Source organism: Anas acuta, chromosome 2 (genome assembly GCF_963932015.1).
Source record: "Anas acuta chromosome 2, bAnaAcu1.1, whole genome shotgun sequence".
Lineage (NCBI taxonomy): Eukaryota > Metazoa > Chordata > Aves > Anseriformes > Anatidae > Anas > Anas acuta.
Genome location: NC_088980.1, coordinates 53,890,308 through 53,906,894, shown reverse-complemented (window position 1 = coordinate 53,906,894; position 16,587 = coordinate 53,890,308). Strand labels below are relative to the sequence as shown.

The 16,587-nt window shown below is 38.6% G+C and overlaps 1 long non-coding RNA gene across 2 annotated transcripts; it reads right to left on the bottom strand.

Annotated features, from left to right (window-relative positions):
- Window positions 1-9,436: 9,436 nt before the first annotated feature.
- On the bottom strand, window positions 9,437-14,920 carry LOC137852751 (uncharacterized). Of its 2 annotated transcripts, XR_011094019.1 has the most exons (3): window positions 14,004-14,920; window positions 13,049-13,315; window positions 9,437-10,019 (listed from the first exon to the last, which is right to left on the bottom strand). It is a non-coding gene; the product is annotated as an uncharacterized lncRNA (long non-coding RNA). The 2 variants fall into 2 exon arrangements; XR_011094018.1 differs by having other exon boundaries at window positions 13,049-14,920.
- Window positions 14,921-16,587: the final 1,667 nt, after the last annotated feature.

Here is a 16,587-nt window from a genome sequence, read left to right as displayed (position 1 = left end):
TCTTCTTTCAGAATAGAAATTTGTACAAATTCAATCAAAAAAAAAAAAAAAAAAAAAAAGAGAAAGCATAAACTATGCCAAATAGTTTTTCTGAGGCAAGTATCAAGACTTGTAGAATTATTTTTAGTAGAGAAAATGTGTTAATTGCATTTTCATTGTGCTAAACCTATGGAAAAAAAAATGAATATAGAGCAAAATAAAAAAAAGCATGGAGTATGTGAGAAATGAAGGAGGCAAGTGGCAAACCACATACCACTTGATATCTAGAAAATAATTTAATTTGCCTTAAAAATGTTCTGTGCTTGACTTGCAAAATTCCCTAGAAGACTTTTCAAACATAAAAAGAGGTCTCTGGAAACAAACAAACAGATTTCTAATTCTGCTTATGCTGTGTCTGTCATGAACCTGTTAATTAAGTAAAAGCAAGCAGATCTTTCAATTTCTTACAGATATAGGTATGAACCAACCTGATAGGTCAAGGCAAGGCAGAGCTAATTTTCATTCGAAAGGCAGCAGAAAGTATGTGTGTTTAGGGAACGGGGTTCTGCTTCAAAGTGACCGAGAAAGATGACACTAAAACAGTTTTTGGCACTCTCAAAGAACGTGTTCCATCTGATGGGAAGATGCTACTCATGTATCATATAAGAAAGTGAAAATGGTAATTCAGGTTTGAAATCAGTTTTTAAATGTATTTTCCTTTCCCTGCTGTGTTAGGATTTAGTTTTGTTTTCTATTGTCCTTTCCAGAGTTATAAATTTGGTAAAGCGTTCTAACAAAAGCTGAATCTTCACTCCTTCACTGTATTCACACATTGTCTTTAGTAAGTCTGCATCTATCCCTTCCTCATAAAATAAAATGCTTAGAAAAGTCTCAAACTCATGAGTATAGGCCTGCAAGGATTTAAAGACACTTAATTACTTCAAAGTCAACCATTTATCATGACGCTATTTCTTATTGTTGTAACTTTTCTGGAGGGTGCCATGGTTGTTTTGGCATTATTTTCCTTCTTTTTTCTTTTTAACTTCTGTCTGTTCTGACTGCTCTCCATAAAAGGAGATCAATGAGTGTTATTTAAATAGCTTTGTAGTTCCTCATGGCTGACTATCACTTCCAGAACTCCAGACTCTCTTGAAATGCAATACTTTCCAAGTTTCATAACTGTTTTGTTTGGTTTAGCTCAGAATTTAAAAAGTCCTGAGAAGCAAATCACTGAGCACAATGCTTCCTCCTCACAGCTTTTGTACATAAAGGCTGAGGGAAGAAATGTTTACGTATTTCATTTAACTTTTTTGTTTCTCTTCTGTGATGATAATCAGTAAATGCCTCCAAACAACAAATTCCTGGTATCAGAAATGGTGTGGAACGTTGTACACTTTTTTTTTTTTTTTGGGGGGGGGGGGGGCGGGGGGGGCATTACTTACTTTCCTGAGCTCTGCTAAAGGCATATTATGCACCATCTACATGCTCATGTTGCAATCTCCTTCAACTCTCTTACTCAAAGCAAGTGGAAAATACCTTTTGTTCTTCTGCCTCGTGCCAGCTCTGCAGTATAACATTTAATGGGAACTGAGACAAAACTCAATGTAAATGGGGGCTACAAATATGAGTACACACAGCTTTCAGTAGGGAATTTACATGAAGATAAGCTGAGGACCAATTCTATTATACCACTTTATTAAATAAGGTGTTTCTGGGAAGAAATTTACTCATGAGGTGTACCACTACAAAATTAATCCAATTGTGTTTTTTTGGTGTTTGTTGTTTTTTTTTTGTTTTTTTTTTTTTGTCCTTCCTACATGGTCTTTATAACACTAAATATCAGAGATGTTTGGGATTGCTATCCAGAATCAAACCACCTAAATAACATGGGAAATCTTGCGGCCCTACTCAGGACTAGCCAATACATTGTCATGTGTGATGATGTCATCATCAATGTTTGAAAACTGCAGCCACATGGACTTCTGTGACAACTTCTGTGGCAAATTTCTATCTAGCATGAGATAACCAGCTGGACAACAGCAAGTCCTGGAGAACAGCAAGTCCTCCTCACTATTCCTCCAATACTCATGCTCCATGCAATATTCAGCAACATTTTCCCAAACTTGAAAATTAGTTTGGTATCCCTTAATCCAATAAAACTCATATCTTCCTCCGGTATTGGTACAGGCACAGGAAAAACAACTTGTTCTTTTAGTCCGTTCTCCTATTACAATGTAAATGTTGTCTTCTCCTCCATATATCTATATCATTATCCATCAACTGGTCTTCACAGTCCTCTCCAAATTCCTTTCACAGTAAATGAAAGCAGAAACATTTCTCAACCCTGAAAACTGAAACTTTGCCTTAACAAAACAGTCCTTTTATTACCTGAGGCTTCTAATTTATGTCTTTGGGCCATTACATGTGACCTTTGGGGAACTGCAGTGCATAGTTTATACCTCTATTGGTGCCCAGTTGAAAAGCTGCCTTTCTCCCAGAGTCTTTGCACATATTTATTGACCAAGTGTTGCCATATATTAAAGTGTTCTTATTCTATTGCCATCTGTTGTGACATTGTTTAGGGCCTTTGAGCAATTAAATACTACTCCACACAATGTTTGGTCATGCAAAGAAGCACGTGTTTTTCTACATGTTATGAAAGTCTCTTTCTATTGTATTTTGTTCTGTATCTTTTGCCATGCAACCTAATGCCTGTGGAAAGGAATTTATAATTTTTTTTGTAGAGCAGGAATTTACGGGGGTAAAAAAAATAATAATAATAATAATAAAAAAAAAAAAAAGCAGAATTATTGGCTGAGAGCATTCTTTTGTACTACTTGTTTTTAAAATTACTTTGGGAAACACATTTCTTCCACAGAGGCTTTGCAGAGGGATCTAGATACATTGGCGTATGGATGATCATCAAAGACATTAAAATCAACAACAGTAAATGCCAGGCTGTGCATCTGGGAGTATGTAATACCAGACAGTTACAGACAGAGATGAGAGATTAGAGAGCAGCTCACAAAAAGGGATCTAAGGTTGTTGATTGAAAGTTGGCTCAACACGTCAGTAGTGTGCTCTGGCAGCCTAGAGGGCAAACCGCATTTTGGGGTGCATTAAATGCAGCACAGCCAGCCAGTCAAAAGAGATGATTCTCCCACAATATTTAGCATTGCTTCAGCCTCACTTTGGATATTGTGTGCAGTTCTGGGCTCCACGATACAGAAGTGATATTTAGATACTTCCAGAGAAAGGCAACAAAGCTGGTAAATGGGCTGGAAGGCACGTGCTATCAGGAGAGGTTGAGGACACTTGGGTTGTCTAGTTTGGAGGAAAGGAGACTGGGTGGCAACCTCATTACTCCCTACAGCTTCCTGAGGAGGAGAAATGGAGAGGGAGGTGCCTCTCTTCACCCCAATCTCTTCTCCCTGATAGTCAATGATAAGATATGCAGGAATGACACAAAGCACGTTTGGCTGTTGTGTTGACACTTTTCATGCCATTTTGATAACTATTATTTTCAATGGATAACACTTCAAAGAAAGCACCTAAGTATTTGAATATGTCACATCCTTGCAAGCCAGTAGTCTGAGGTACCCCAGGCTGACAGCACTGAGGGAACATCTCTGCTGTGCATCATTCTTGGTCAGAGTATTGTATGAGATTAAACATAGGAAGTATAAAAAAATACATACATAACAAAAACAAAGTAGCAGGCTTGCTGCATTCATTCTGTTTTGAGGCAAGTTGCTTTACTCAGCTTACAACATTTATGAGTATTAATAGTTATTCCAGGGCATAATAGGACTGATTCATCATTGCCCTAGATCTCTGGTGGCCATTTACACTGGGAAGTGCAAAGTGTAAGGAATAATGAAGCATGGACGTCTTTGGAAATTAATTCTATTTTTTTATTTATTTTTTCAAGCTCTTTATTTTGCACTACATAGGGAAACCAAATTAGTCAGAATCACAGAATCACAGAATTTCTAGGTTGGAAGAGACCTCAAGATCATCGAGTCCAACCTCTAACCTAACACAAACAGTCCCCACTAAACCATATCCCTAAGCTCTACATCTAAACGTCTTTTGAAGACTTCCAGGGATGGTGACTCCACCACCTCCCTGGGCAGCCCGTTCCAGTGCCTCACAACCCTTTCAGTAAAGAAATTCTTCCTAACATCTAACCTAAAACTCCCCTGGCGCAACTTAAGCCCATTCCCCCTCGTCCTGTCACCAGGCACGTGGGAGAACAGGCCAACCCCCACCTCGCTACAGCCTCCTTTAAGGTATCTGTAGAGAGCGATAAGGTCACCCCTGAGCCTCCTCTTCTCTAGGCTGAACAAGCCCAGCTCCTTCAGCCGCTCCTCATAGGACTTGCTCTCCAAGCCCCTCACTAACTCTTCTTTCTAGACAGGACTAGCCTTTAAACACAATCAACAGATTGTATGGCTCAGTTTTTCTAGGACTGTGGGAAATAGCAGATTTGAATTCAGAAATTGATTTCCCAGGAGATCCCTAAACATATTGTCAGTACTTATGGCTTGATCATTTAAGAACACCAGTACTTCTAAAAGTGTGGACTAGATGATCTCTGGAGGTCCCTCCCAACCTCAACCATTCTGTGATTCTGTGAAATACTTTTCTTTTGGCCTGCTATCACCTTGAATAGGGTTAAGCTTTACCATGGAAAGGCTTCAGAACAACAGAACAAAAAAAAAATACTCATCTGTACACAAAAATCCCCCAGAAAGACACAGAGACTCAAATGCATACATATGATGGCTCTGGTATGTAACTCCTGTCTCTGAGCTTCATTCAGTAAATGCAGTATATAGCAGGGAGCAGCACAGATGCATTGCTAGCTTCCTTCTCATACTGAATCATATATGTCTCCTGAAGCAACCAGAATTTTCTACACAAAACATTTCCTTTACCTCTCTGGCCTGTGTTTTTAAAGCTGAGCAGGAAGTCCAGCTAAGGGGTTTGTGAGGTGCCTTGTGCTCAGGTGCCCAGTGGGCTGCCATGAGCACAGGGGACTGTGCTGGGACTGACGCCTTGAGGGGGAAAGCACTGCACTACCCTCTAGGAGATCTGCACCTCCTCCTCCCATTGTTTCTTTCTATCTACACTTAGAGATATAATTGACATCTGCACTTTGATTTAGCCCCAGCTTTTCTGAACAGAACTGTGGAAATGGTGTCAAACTGTGACTTCTAATTCCCACCTGTTGCCACATAATCATGGAAACCCTAATGAGATATCAAGACAGATTTAAATACATTCAGTAGAAATTTGCCAGACCTCTTCTTGCACAGACATAGATGTATAAACACATATATCTGTAAAGCAAACAAAGAGTAGTTAGACTTGCCAGTATTCCAGCTCCTAAGGAAAAGGTTACACAGAGAGATCTCTATGTACAGAGGAGCTTAGGTCACATCATACCATGCTGTATCTTTGCATGCTGTGTACGACAAGCTTAAAAAGGATTAACGACACCGCATATATTTATAAGAAGAAAACAACTTTAAAAAAAAAAAAAAGAAGAAGAAGAAGAAAAATGATAACTTCAACAAAATATTTTTACTGTCACTTGTTGCTGCAATAGCATCTTGAAGGTACTAGGGAACCATTGAGTTACTTATTGTATACCCAATATACAATTAAAAAACAGATCTTGTTCTTTGCAGTGTACAATCTCAAGAGATTAGAAAATAAATTAAATAATTAAAAAAAAAATCATAGTGATATAAACAAGCAGACTATTAAAAGGACAGGTAAGGAATAAGACGGATAACAAATACTGATTTGTGCTGTGTTAGAGATATTTTCCACCAACCACTTTCAAAATAAATTGTGTCAGCATAAAGCTTAAGCAAGCAGCCAGCATAAAAATATCTTTCTGCCTTTCTACAGAAACATTTCTCAAGATTTCATTATTTTACTTTGCTTCTGTTATAAATCCTGTGATAACTGGTTTCTCATTTACCTTTCTATAAAAAAAATGAGAATTTAGTAAAATGGGACATCTTTCTATAGCTTATTATCTAACGTGCAGAATTTTAATAGAAAGTTTAATTTCAGCTCTCCGCTTCCATAGACTGATCCCAACAAATCCCAAACAAACAGATACCATAGACTGGTCCCAACAAAAGACCTCTACACAAAAGACACAGTATTTATACTAAGGTTTATAAGACTCTACTGGTTCTGTCACCATTATATTCTGTAGGCTTTGCTCATAAATTCTGGGTTAAGGTTTTTCAAAAACACTTAGAATCCATTTGAAAAAGGAATATAGTTGAAACCACCAGGTTTAATTAGTATTTTGCTGTTGTAGTGCTGAGTTCAATAACATCCTATTCACAAAGGGTGAAAGAAAGAAAGAAAATAACAAAAAAAATACACAACTGATACGACTAAGATTACTGTAATTACTCTACTGTCATTGTACTATGTCTAATTAGACAAGAATTGATGGAAATTTTCAATGAATGTCAACTACATTACCATGGTTTGTTAGTGTTAGATATATAGGGGGAAAAAATCTTGAAATTAAGGATGTCTTAGCCAGGGAGTGTGAACTTTGCCCTTATAGTGCAGAGCTGAGATTACAGAGTGACAGTAATCCCTCCCATTTCCAGCTACACACACAGAAGCCTGCAGTACAGTAAAAAAAATCTGGGAAAGGGAACAGGAAAAAAAATGAGGATGAGGCAGATAATTTTGGAAAGGGACAGAGAGAGGAATTTGGTCATAATGGTAGAGATGTGGAAAATAGTCGGGCTGCCAGTCTTGGGGACAAAGTTCGGGAAGTAAATCCTTTTCACTTGGAAATGATGTATGCAGTCCAGGAATTTATTTCATTTCTGTGGACTTCACATTGCTAAAGCAGAAGACTCAGGAAATGCCAGCACAGGTACAAGCCTCAGGTACCACAGTACAAAGAAGTAAAGCCAGCTAATGGGGTTTGGAGGTTTCTGAGCACACTGTCACCTGAACCTGATGATGACCTGTGTTTACGGCTCCACCAACCCATCTGAGACAGATGTCTGCCTGAGTGCCCACCCCTCCTTGAGATACAGAACCAAATGGGTATCAGTTCAGAGGCACACAGACACAGATTTATAAAGAAAATGCAAAACACATTTGAATGAGGCATATTGAACAGCTCCGTTGACAGCTTTATGTTGCTCACATGGAAAGTGCCCAAGTGAGAGATAATATTCTGATCATGAGATCACTACATAAGTGAAAAAAGCCATTTAGTTATGTAGTTCAGGCATGACAATATATTCATAAAAACGCTGTTAAGGCTTTGAAGTTTCAGGGAATCACAGTTTCAGAACCAACAAACTAAGCTATAAAAAAAAAAAAACTGTGAGGAACAAGCTGGAAGGAGAAACCTTTTCCAAGTAAAGTGGAAAGACAGAGATTGAGACTATGGGAACGAGAGAATCCACACAAAGTGGTTCAAAAATAAACACTGCTAGACTCATTAAGTGTTGCTGGTTTCACTAGTAGCCATATACACAATTCAAGTGTTAGTCAATTTTACAACACAATATTAATTTTGTCTCTGCAGAAATGTTCTGTTAGCAACTGTACAACCTGTGCAAGATCTGACACTAAAGCCTTTTTATTATTAAAGCTTAAATATTCAAAACTGATTTAAAAACTAAGGCAGTCTTAATCCTATACATTTGAAGGCATAGTACTACAGGAGAGTGATATGTAGGAGTCAAATAGATTAAAAAAAAAAAAAAAGGTTTTTATCATTAAGCTTGCTCTCATTAAGCCCTATGCCTTAGGCTTTCATCCCTCAGGTCTGAATTTTTCCATTGTCATCTATTCCTGATGTTCAACAAGAAAAGGAGAATTCAGTCCAACTGTAATTGTCTCAAATACTCTTAATATCTATACAAGAATAATCACTGACAAAATACTATGAGAACCAATTAGATTTGACCTAAGTCTCCTTATAGCTCTGTTGTAGTTACTTTGGCTAGAGTGGGTTTGACATTCATAATCTCCATAAAGCACTCCATAGTACATATATACTGACTAAATAGCGACAATTTTTCATGCCTTAGGCTCCTTCTACAGTAGGTCCCCAATACAACCCCTCCCGTGTGATCTTTGTGAGGAACACTCATGAAATATGACTTTGGGGAAGAAGAACATGGAAAAAGAAAAGAGCTTTCTGTCTATATCCTAAAAAAACTAATGACATCTTTACCACTTATAAATAATTCAGGCTATCTATTTAGCATGTTAAGATCTTAATGTGTGGCATGGTTAACCAAAACTAAAAGCATGAGAAAAAACTCTCTGCCTTCATTCCCATCACACACAAACATTTGAACAAGGGAAAGAGGAAGATGTGATCTAGAAATGATAAACTGCATCTGTAAATCATCAGAGGGAATCCATCATCCACTCATCAACCACCCATCTCAACAAATTGGCCCCATACATGTCACAGAAATACAGTACAAACAGAGGAATGATGAACAGACCAACATTTGTAAAAAGTTATTTATCTCTTTCCCTGGATTTTATATTCAGCAAAACACATTTGGTGTAAAAGAACAACATTCTGCTTCGGTTTTCTGAAGTAACAGTATACATGCAGAACCAAAACAGTATTCCCGTAACTAAAAAAAAAAAAAGAAGTTCCTTAAATGTAACTTCAAAAAAATTCACTTAGCCATTATTTAGAACTCAAACTTATTAAGAAAAGAAAATATTTAAATCAAGGGAGGAAAAATGTATTTATAAGGTTATTGTGAAGGAAATCAAACAGACTTGTCAGAGATTATTTCATATTTAAACCTGAATTGAGATGTAAATTTTTAGTTATGAGCTTATATCTTTTTCCTTTTCAGCAAAGCTTTCAAATATTAGAAGGCCGTGGAGACTGTGATTGTATTTTAAGCATTTGGATTTAGCCTTGGCTATCAACTCTCCTCACTAACAACACTTCAGCAAGACACGGCACCACATCCAAATGAGGAAAGGATAGGAGGAATAACTGTAAAAAGCAGCCACAGAAAATGGAGATCAAGTCTGACCATGCATGAAGTGTGTCCATATCTAGTATTTGTAGGGTGCTTTTTTGAAATGTGACTCCAGCTCTGGAGTACATAGGTCTCATGCAACTGCAATATCAACAACATAGCGGAAATTGCAGAAATGTGCAACAGCCCTCAGACCTTTCCTGCCAGATTAAATTTGACCCTTAGCCAAACTCTGAGATTGAACTCTTGAAATCAACTGGAATTTTGCTGGCAACAGCAGGAGCCAGACTTTCACCTGGTCAAAGCCCATGGGATTAAGGGAATGAAGATCTAGGGGATGCAACTCAGATGAAGCATGGAATTAGTTGAATGTAGGCAGATTTCCTTCATTTTACTGGACAATAAGAAAACAGAAATAAAGACCAATTCCATTTCAGAATTTCTTGAGAAAATTTATAACTTCATCATCAGTGGGATGCATACCACTTCTGTGTAAAACTGGGGTCTATAGATGCAGCCAAAGCATAATCTTCTTGTAGAAAAGGGAACAGATCACCCATCCTGAACACCAAGTTCTAAACAGTGAATGCTCAGCAGAGTGCTTAAAATAAAATATTGCAGAGAGAACCATAATATATAGCATTGCTACATCTGTAGCCAATAGAAGAGTGTGGTCTGAATCACTCCCTTAAAAAGAGAAAGGGTGCTTGCAGCTGCACAGTCTCAATCGAGGCCCCGAGGATCTAGAGTGCATTCCTTTTTCCCTTTGTTGAAAATGGCCTCAATTTGACGTACTTCCAGGCATGCTGTAAAAGCTTTCACTCGATGGGGGTGGGAATGGTGGACATTTGGAGACAAGAAGTTCTTCTGGAATGTTTCTCTTGCTTATGCCAGCTGGCTGAGGGGAACTCTTACACCCAACGTAGTCACTGAAGACTTCTGGCTGGCAAATTAATTTGTCTGTAGGATACTTCAGAACAAATCTCAAGGAACACAGAGGACTGGCACAGGACTCTTTACAATGTCAAAGATGAAGAAATAAATCCAGTTCAGGGAGAAAAAAAAAAGGAAAAAAAAAAAAAAGACATTTAAGCAATTTTAAACAGCAAAAAAAAATTAAAAAGATTACAGACAATTAATAGTAATGCAAAGAGAATTTAACACTACAACAACTATAAAATCTTGCCAGTGAAGCTTCCAAGCCTATTTTCTTTTGTCAAAAAAGATAAACTTACGAATTGACAGTCTGGAGAAACAAGATGAGAACCAAGAGAAAGTAAAAGGATAATGAGGATCTCCTCCAGTTCATCGCACTGCTTAGAAGCAGGGGATTTTCCCTGGGATTTGGTCTTTGTGTCCTCCTAGTTTTACTCCGTCTCACATGAGTAATATGGGCAGAACTCCAAACCCATGACACAGTACAAAGAATGATTATTCACTTAGGCCAAGGGAAAAGTCAAGCTCCTGAATTAGGACAGACAGTAGCTTGGACTAAGAACAACTTAAGCATCTCTGATCCTTTTTCTAGTATTTCACTAGCAGCGTCTTTCTTTACCACTTGGGACCTCTGTGTGGAAAAGCAGCTGATCAATTATTCCATGTCTGGCTCTGTCAGATACTGCTGTATAGTGAAACACACATAAAACTCAGTGAGAATTTTTATAGCACTTTTTAATCAGTTATGTCCTGCAAAAGCCTGAGGCGCGTAACCTTGGTTTTGTACCTTTTTGGAATATAAACACCCACTACCCTACAGGTAAGATAGTATAGACAGACACTAGAAGAGAAAATGCTTTAGTAACGCACTGGTAAGTTGCAGGGACCTTGCAAAGAGCCAAAGCCCTAATGCAGGTCTTTTGGTCTCCTAAATATCTTTTGAGATCTTCCAGTCTGGGGGCAGGACTGATTTCCTGGGGAACTGCAGGAACTTCCTGTGATAGGACTTGGGGACAAATTAATACATTTTTTAATAAAGAATATAATTAAGTATAGAGTGACATGGTTATATACATGGATGGAATAAGCCTCACAGTTTCTGACAGTTATGCTTCTGTGCAACACACCAGACGATTTTTTTTTCATATAACATTAGCCATTTTCTATGTCAGCATATTGAATTGCTGATGCTTGAATTGCTGATGCTTGAATTGCAATTCAAGCATCTTCTATGCTTGAAGATTGAATGCATTATTCTATCATTTTCACAATATAGATTGACATTTATTAAGTTGAATGGCAGATTCAAGCCTGTCCCAGGCTCAGTGGAATAAATAACTTTGATTGTCTTGCTACTGACTGTAAATCATTAATAGCTGAATTTCTCAATCCAGGGAGCTCCAGTTTGCAAGGCAGCAATGCAAAACCTTGTATACAAAAGGATGACTCTGCAGTAAATCTTTGTTTTTCCTCAGACTTGGCCATCTTTTCACCTTGATTTGCTGTGTTGTTTCAACACTGATGCCCTCAAGGATGATTTCATTTGTTTATTTCCATTACTGTCCATCTGTGTTTTTTTTTTTGTTTGTTTGGTCGTTTGTTTTTGTTTTTCCTGGTGATTCTTATTCTTTCTGTATCTTCTGTGATAATAAGTACAGAATATTCTGTTACAGTGCATGGACTGAGCAAAGGAGGACTGACGTTGACTGCCAAGACACAATAGTTCTGAGAAACTCAGAAAAAGATGTAGCATTAATCTGCTTTTAAAAACAGGGATAGCCAATATGGGGAAGTTGTAGTACTCATCTTAAATCATGGGAAAAGAAAAAAAAGAATTAAAGCACTGAATTATCATCACTTTCTTTTCTCTCTCTCCACTAAAAAAGTTTTTTTTTTCTGTCTGCTTTTTTCCAAGTTACTCAAGGTTTCCCTTGCTGAATGTCTACAGAAAGAAAACATACATATATTTAAGAGCCAGGAAAAATATTCTCACAAATCACACCAAGAGGTTAAGCAATCATGACAGAAACATGATGGGACCAACACAATCAGTCATGAAAAAAAATAGTTATGTGAATTAAAGGAGAGAGGAAAGATTTTAGATAATGGGTGCAATAATATTAAAGTATTAAAGTATTACCATTTTCATTTACACCTAAATATTTAAAAAAAGATCAGGACTTCCATATGAAACATGGCATTATTAACAGTATCAGCTGATTTAATAGGAAGAGAATTGCCCATTTTGAACTTCTAGCAGTTCCCAATTTATTGTTAAAAATTGTGTTATGTTTATTAATGGGAAAGCAGCTCTAGTTAAACAGGAAAAAAATTGTCTGTTGTAGAAGCCACTCAAATGCAGTGTATTACTCAAGCTGCATTTAAGACTTAGTGTAAGGATCCTATTCTGAGCAACTTTTGCAAAGAAATAAATTTGTCCTGGATAGGAACACAGTATTAAAGTCTCCTTAATTGCAGATTGAAAACCTGCACTTTTAAAGTCTTACCCGTTTGCACTTTTCTGAATGGCTTGTTTGAAATGTCATGCCTCCTGCTGATGTCTCTTTATGGCCTTAGTAAGTCATCACAGCAAGGTAAGAATTATTCCCTTTACTCTGGTGTTACCGTAAAAGTCAGTCAAAGAAACTCTCTAAGACTCAATTCCCCTGCCAGCTGGAGTCCTCCCTGCCACTGGTGTTGTTCCCATGACAACTTTCTCACTCATCATCCAATTCCTCTGCCCCAGAGGGCTCACGCCCGTGATTCTGAGGTCTCTGCCTCAACTCCAGAACTACTAACATCTCTACAACAATATTAAATGAGTAGTAAGGAAAATATATATATATAATCCAAGTAAATAAAAACAAATATGTAGTTCCAGTACCCAAATTCCAATATCCAAGCCAAAATTCAGTTATCCAAGTTGGGGACTCCAACACTGTTTTTAAAACCAAATGGGGACGAGCAGGCGCAACGGGGACTCGGACCTCCCACAACCAAACGGAGACTCAAACCCCAGCCTGAGTCTTAAACCCAACCCTGTGTAGCTTTTGGTGCGTTTTATGGGCAGGTAACCAAATTTTCCAAAAGAATGCCTTTGTACTTACAAAACAGTGGTCTTCGCTCAGGGGCTCTTCAGCCTGGGGATCGGGGTCCTCTCTGAGAATCCCTCGGTGCCAGCTGAGGTTCCACAATCCCAGGAACTGTTGAGGCTCAGGAGAAGTCCCATTTGGGTTGCCAAAACTGTTACCACAAAGTCTGTCAAAGAAACTCTCTAAGACTGAATCTGGAGTTTAAGAAAGCAGGCAGTCTTTAAATGGGGTGCCAGACACACAGGAATCGCTCCACCTAGTGTGTAGGCCAAATTGTCCAAGCTGCAGGGGTTATATACAATCAAAACATACAGAATCATTAGATTTCCAAGAAATAACTAATATATTCATACTATTTCTTGTAACTCGTTAAAATACGTAAATGTCCCTGACACATGTGCAATTGTTTCTACTGGAGGTCTCTGGTGGTCTTTGGTAATCTTCCTTGCTATGTTCACTGCTTGAACCCAGTTCTTGCACATGCTCAGCCCATCTCGTTCTGTCTTACCTTGTTGTTCCAATTTAGGGGTGCGTACTAAGCTAAGTCATTTACATATTGAAAGACATGCACAGCACGAGTTCCCCACATATTCTTTACAGGCACATTCTCCAGGCCTAGCTTACCTTGCCCCCCTACCCCGTCCTGTGGTACAATTCTGTACGGCCTTACAGGTAAGGCTGACTAGTGAGTAAGGTAGCATCAGACATACAAAGTTTCTAGTTTTCCTTCTATCTAACTAAACATAGTAAAATATTACAAATTTGGTTCTTTTATTCTATCACAAAGACAACCATATGTCCTTCTGAACTCGGTATCACTGGTTTATAACAAGCTTGTAAAATTTAAGATAATAAATCAACTTTAGCTTCCAACAGGATCCAACAGAACGTAGCCATGTAGGTACCTGAATCTGACAGCCAAATTCAATATATGCATTTATAATATATACATTTTGATTTTTAAGCCCACCTCCTTTGTCCTGAAATTAAATGGAACCTGAGACAAAAAATAAATAAACAAACAAACCACTCAGGTGGTAACATTGTCCTGGTTTTGGCTAGAATAATTTTGCTCCTCTGGTATGGTGCTGTGTTTTGGATTTAAGATGAGAATAATCCTGACAACACACTGATGTTTTAGCTGTTGCAGGGCAGTGCTTACTAGTGTAAAGTCAAGGACAATTCAGCTCGTTATTATAATGCCCTGCTAGCGGGCAGGCTGGGGGTGCAGCACAAGCTCGGAGGGGACAGAACCAGGACAGCTGACCCAAATTAACTAGGGGTATCCCATACCATATGGCATCAATTAATATGGGAGGGCTGGCCAGGGTGGGGGGAAACCACTGCTTGTGGACAGGTTGGGCATCGGTCAGTGGGTGGCAAGCAATTGCATTGTGCATCACTTGTTTGTACATTCTATTATTGTTGTTGTTGCTGTTATTATCATAATCATCATTATTTCTCTTCCTTTTCTTTCCTATCAAGCAGTATTCATTTCAACCCATGAGTTTTGTTTTTTTTTCCTCCCAATTCTCTCCCCCATCCCACTGGGAGCAGGCGAACAGTGCTTAGCTGCCTGCTGGGTTAGACCACATCTACACCAATGCAAAATACCAACTTCCTGAAATAAAAGCATGCAGAAGCCTCAGGAGGCTCCAACTGAGACAGCATGGTGCATGCTGCAATCTGAGACTCCTTAGAAGTACAGCTGCACATCTGTGGTTATCAAACTGCTACTTTTGCTGCCAAAAGGCAGAGCCCTGCACACAAAGCTGCGGCAGACACCTTCCCCCGTACCTGTTTCAGGCTGGGCTCCAGTAAAGGCAGAGAGCTCTCCAGTGGGAGCCAACTTCTGTCTGTCCTGCAGCAGCAAAAACTAATCCCTTGCATTACTTACCTCTGGGGGCACCTGGCATGCAGGAGGCACAGACTAGTCTCTGGAGGCTTGAGGAAAGCCCACTCTTCTATACCGTGGTCCATTCTGGGTGGTGCAGGGTGGTGAGTTCAATTTCTGCTGGCTAATCAGAAGTTGTCAGCCCCCTCCCAGCCTGCCCAGCTTCATCAGCCCTGCCCAGGGACTGGTCAGCTCCCTGACTCCAGGAAATCCTCTGGGCATGTCAGATGTCACCATGACTTTCTGACACATTGCCAAGTGTATCTGCTCAGGAGACAAAACCCCAGGTTAAATAAACCACAGTAACCAAATCAAAATTTAATGAGAAAAAAAAAAATCAGCAGTAGTGGCATTTAAATGAAGAAATCAGTAAACTTGCCAAATCTTTAAATATACTTCACAATGAGTCTACATTTTGAATGTTTTTAGGATCTCCACGAGCCTCTTATTAAGTAAAATTGAGCGTGCAGATTCAATGCAGGTACACTTTCCCTTTTTTATACATGAACACTCTCAAAGGAGACAGTTGATGAGCAGATGTTCACGGTCACAAGTGCTCTTGATACTATCAGAATATGTAATAAAAATAATAACTTAATAACATAACATTTATTGTAATTAAAATCAGCATTGATTTCAGTATTCCCTAAAATTGGAGAGCTTCAAATCAAGATGCATATCTGAGGATTCAGAAGGATGGAGTCCTTAATATTCCTCAGACTGATCCCATAGGTGGAGTGAAATTGAAAAGAGCTTTCTAAAAGTTGGTTAAGTCCATTGGGAACAGCTGTAATTTATAAGATCAACAGACAATAATATCTGAATAAGTACAATGTTCTCAACTTATCTTGTTTACTGAATAAATAAATGTGAATTGTCTACAGGTGTCTACATTTTGAGAGGTGACTTTAAACACTACAATCAGGATCATGCCGAACTATGGTGCAGCTGGTATTTGAAAATCTTCACAGCACAGGAAGAAATTGTCTGTTAACGTCACTGTTTCAGATGGAAAGCATGCCTGCAGGACTGGACATGGAAGCAATTTGCTTTGAAGCTTCTTCAGTCTTGGACTCAAAGCACACAGAGAACCCACAGCAAGCCCACGCTGTCAACTGCAGAGTGGTGTTGTAGTATAAAGTACAACCAAAGTATACCTTAGCCAGCAGGACCAGACCTGCACAGTGTCACAGTTGGTGTAAAGAAGCTGGCATCATCGCTATGCATATTTTAACATATGGCACCTGGGGACAGACCAAACACTCATTGATTGCCAAAGCACATGTACATGTATTCCTACTTACTGTCATTCAGAAGGAATCCATCTGATGTATTCTGAGGCCTCTGCATGATATGAACTGAAGTGCTGAAATAACAAGCTAAGAGCAGGTTTGATTCAAGGGCATCCTCCTGACCCAAAGAAGGAGACTCATTTTCCTGTGGAATTACAGGTGTTGAGAGCATCACAGAACTCCCTTGGCACTTTGGACACTCAGGTGTCATAACTGTAGTACTAATGCTTCAAGAAAAGTGTAGGTTTTTTGAAGACAAAAATTATTTTCCAGACACTATTAGACAAAAAAATAAATATTTTTAAATTTAATAATTTAATAATTCTTTCCTAAAGATTAGTGTAGCTTTGTAGGAATTTATTTTAAAA